The following is a 4,715-nucleotide window of genomic DNA, read 5'->3' as shown; positions in this document are numbered from 1 at the left end:
ATGTGATTTTGTGTCAAACCGCAGAACATGTGGCAAGGAAATTAACTTTTTGTCCTAAATACAAATCTTTATGCTTCGGGCAAATCCAACACGACACATCACTGAATGCCACTCTTCATATTTTCAAGCATGGTGGTGGCCGCATCATGTTATGGGTATGCTTGTGTCGTGACGTTGTATTAGTTAATGTGATGACTGTTGTTCATCGAACGATTAAAGTTTCTATTTGCGTGATTAACTGAATCAAGCAATTATTAACTAATTAACCTGGGGCACCATGGGAAAACTAGTTTTTATTGAGTTTCTAACTCAAAGAATATCAGAATATCGATTTTACAACAGCCGCTAATTAACCAGTTGCCTCTACCAATCTCGTTCTGAAAGTCGTATAGCCCGTGAATCTGCACGGACCCGGGCCTCACCAATGAGTTCGTACCACACCAATCTTAGTTGAATATTTATTTACTCAAAAGCTAAAATGATGATAAAAGATACACATAGACAAAACACATTATAGGCTATTGATTAGAACTTAGTATAACGGGCCAACACACTATGGCGCGTGTTACCCACAATGGGGATTTCAAAAGAGAGAGGAAAAATAAAGTACACAAGAGAAATATACATTTGGGTGAATTTGTCAGCTATGCTATTCTAACCCTAGCCTCGCCCCAAACTGCCGCTCTTATGGGTCAGAACAATAATGATGTAATTACGTGGGGATGATATCCGAGGATTCTCTGCGTAGGCCTTCAGGCTGCTCGATGACGCACTACTCCGGCGCAGCTCTCTGGTCGTCCTCCCGATGTCAGTGTCCTTTTGGCTTAAGAGTCTGTTCCCTCACCCTTTGCTCTGGAAGGGGTCTTCTGAGGACAGACAGCTCTGTAGCTCAGAGCTCACAGCATAGGAATGAAACCCTTTAGATACCACGATTCGATGGGAGATGAAGGCTAGGTGGTTCGACTTAAATTCACCCACTTAGACACAGCTACTCATCCATAGCTTGGGTAGAAAAAGATTTCTTTGTTTTCAAACTTGCTTTGCGTTCTGGGTTCGTTTACTTTTTAGACCTTGCTGCAGCTTGGGTCACGTAGTCTCCTGTAAATTCTATACTCACAGGTTTTATACCCTTGGGTCAGAAGTGGGCATAACCGTCTTTAGGGCAATTCTCTGGGCATACCAAGTTAATGAGGCAAGGTCTAGATTAGATTCAAATCCAATTTTAGACAACTAACTTAACATTTCATCTTCCCCAAAACATTCTCTTAGATTTGGATATTTTCCATACAACGTACAATGTATAAACATCAAACATATACTAGGAAAACTCTTCACATTACAATGTTTTTGTAATAACGTCATCTATTAACCTTTAATAACAAAACAAAAATGACATACATTTTCATATTCCATCTATCGTCATGACCACCTTTGTGGCTGACGGAAATCATTGTTCCAAAGTCCCTTTATTTAATGTTTAATGTTCTGAGGCTGGTTCTCCATAGTTACAGGGCAAAGGAATTTGTCTGAGGCCAAGGATTTACCAGCGGACTGAGGGGTCATAAAACCCCCAACATCTTCAGACCCTTAGATCTCTCCTCCTCTGTTGGGGTTGAGAGATAATCTGTAGGGTTGTGGTCTCCTGTAACCTGACCTGGTCAGGACAGTCATGGCACTTGTCATCGGCAAGAGAGTTTTTTAAGGATAAAAATAAACAGAATAGAGCTAAGCACAGGCAAAATCAGAGAGAAAAATTCACCTTTCAGCAGGACAATAACATAAAACACAAGGCCAAATATACACTGAAGTTGCTTACCAAGACGAAATTGAATGTTCCTGAGTGGCCTAGTTACAGTTTTGACTTAAATAGGTTTGAAAATCTATGGAGAAACTTGAAAATGGCTGTCTAGCAATGATTTAGCAAACAACTTGACAGAGCATGAAGAATTTTTTCAAGAATAATGTGAAAATATGGTAAAATCCAGGTGTGCAAAGCTCTTAGAGACTTACTGTACCCAGAAAGACTCACAGCTGTAATTACTGCCAAAGGTGATTCTAACATGTATTGACTCAGGGGTGTTAATACCAATGTAGATGAGATATTTCTGTATTTCATTTTCAATACGTTTGCAAAAATGTATAAAAACATGTTTTCACTTTGTCATTATCGGGTATTGTGTGGAGATGGGTGAGAGAGAAAAACATATTTAATCCATTTCTAATTCAGGCTGTAACACAACAATATCTGGAAAGGGTCAACGGGTATGAATACTTTCTGAAGGCACTGTAGTTTAATGTTCTGCGAACCTTTAAAGAACTCATAAAGGCTGTTCTATCAAAATTATTGCAACATCCTGATTGTGAATGTTTCTGAATGTCATTCAAAGGATATTTCATTTAAGAGATAAAACAAATCAAATAAAAATGTTCATTATCAAAAACATTATTGGTATGTTTTTGTGATGTTATCATCCAAATGTTAGAACAAAACCCTATCTAGAACTTAATGGGAATCTTAGCTAATGTTCTGGGAATGTTCCCGTTTTGCTGGGTTATCATACATATACAGTGAGTGTACAAAATATTAAGGACACCATCCTAATATTGAGTTGCACCCCCCTTTTTCCATCAGGACAGCCTCAATTCGTTGGGGCATGAACTCTGCTAGGTGTTGAAAGCATTCTACAGGGAAGCTGGCCTACAGTATTTTGACTCCGTTGCTTCCCACAGTTGTGTCAAGTTGGCTGAATGTCCTTTAGATGGTGGACCATTCTTGATACACACGGGAAACTGTTGAGCTTGAAAAATGCAGCAGCGTTGCAGTTCTTGACACAAACCGGGGCGCCTGGAGCCTACCACCTCACCCCGTTCAAAGGCTCTTAAATCTTTTGTCTTGCCCATTCACCTTCTGAATGGCACATATACACAAACCATGTCTCAAGGCTTAGAAATCCTTATTTCAAATCAAATCAAATCAAATCAAATGTATTTATATAGCCCTTCGTACATCAGCTGATATCTCAAAGTGCTGTACAGAAACCCAGCCTAAAACCCCAAACAGCAAGCAATGCAGGTGTAAAAGCACGTAAAAGCACGTTAACCCATCTCTTCCCCTTCATCTACACTGATTGAAGCGCATTTAACAAGTGACATCAATAAGTGATCATAGCTTTCACCTGGATTGACCTGGTCAGCCTATGTCAAGGAAATAGCAGGTGGCCTTAATGTTTGGTACACTCAGTGTGTGTTATCAGTGCTGACAGCAAGACATGTTGTTTTAAATATTTCAGACCTAATTCTGTTGCAGTGACCCTGTCATAGCCAGATGGAAAATGGTGTTAATGTCTGGATTAAAGACAAAGGGGTGAGTGATGAGTAGATGAGAGTAGATGCCCTGTAAACAAATACAGCAGACAGATCTGGGTTCAAATAGGTCTGACAACATATACTGTACACACATTCCCTTGCCTGAGAAGACAGTGACTTGAGGCAGATGTGGACAAGAGAATAGGAGGGACGCAGACCAGAAATTCAATACACATGTGCCCAAGAATAGAGAAATGTGCTGAAGTTGTTAGTGATGGAGTAGAAGTACAGTAGAGGACAGGGAGAGGAAGGATTCACAGAGGATTAACCCTGCGCCTCACATCAATAATGATAAAAATAATGTTCTTTTTCTGAGGGCAATCCTCTACGGAACCTCTGCTTAGAGTAAATGGGCCATATAGCCTAGTGAAAACAGATATATATTTGTGTCATATCTGTCCTTGGAATGGAGAAATAATATCACTTTAATGCTGACAATTGACAGGATTTGTTTAAGAAAGATGTGGACAGTTGATCTGTTTATCTGAGTGGATTGAAAATGGTGGTATCATATCTTATGCTTTTAGTCTTTTGTGCTGTCGTTTCTTTTTATATTCAGTGTAGTGCATGACATGTCTGCTGTGTGTGTCTGCTAACATTGTCCACGATAACTATTGAACAACTGAAATCTAAACATGAAGAATTAATCAGGGTTTATAAGAGATTATACAAAAGATGGTTTTAATGTCTGGGTTTGCCCAGTCGCATACACATACCAATTAACTTTACATGTAAAAAATGTTTAGCATGTTTAGCAGGCCTGCAATGTTTGGGTGGGGAAAATATTTTCTTGATTATTTAAATGTTTTGTGCCCTCAAGAAGGGTATAATATTGCAACAAATGTAAATACTGTATTTTTTCTATAAATTGTAAAATATAATTTATGAATAAAATACCTTTGCTAAGTGTTCACTCAGGAATATTAGAATTGTTTTAATTGGCAAAAGTAACCATCTTAACACTTTCACTTATATCACTAAAGCCTGACTAAAAGATCACAACCCCATCACGTCAAAATCCCAGTAATGACAAAAACATCCCATAACAAAAGCGGTGTGAGCTGTAGCACTGTTTGTCGTGTGCAGTTAGCCAGCCTGAGCCAGCGCCTGCCTGCTGAGAGTGTGATTATGGGTGGCCTGCCTGGTCCAGGCCGGCCTGCCTGTTTGTGAGGGCTGTCTTGGACAGTAATGGTTCACTGCTTCTATTGGATTATGAGAGGGATTTTAAACTGGTACTAAGCCGCAGGGCTGTAGACAGCCTGCGGAGCGCAGGAGCTGTGTGTTTGGGCATGTGTATATAGGGGTGTGTGTTTGTGGGTGTGTGTGTGCATGTGTGTGTCCTGCAGTCC

This window comes from Oncorhynchus nerka, linkage group LG10 (genome assembly GCF_034236695.1).
Source record: "Oncorhynchus nerka isolate Pitt River linkage group LG10, Oner_Uvic_2.0, whole genome shotgun sequence".
Classification (NCBI taxonomy): Eukaryota; Metazoa; Chordata; class Actinopteri; order Salmoniformes; family Salmonidae; genus Oncorhynchus; species Oncorhynchus nerka.
The sequence above is the reverse complement of the archived record's forward strand: the minus strand, read 5'-3'. Positions refer to the sequence as shown.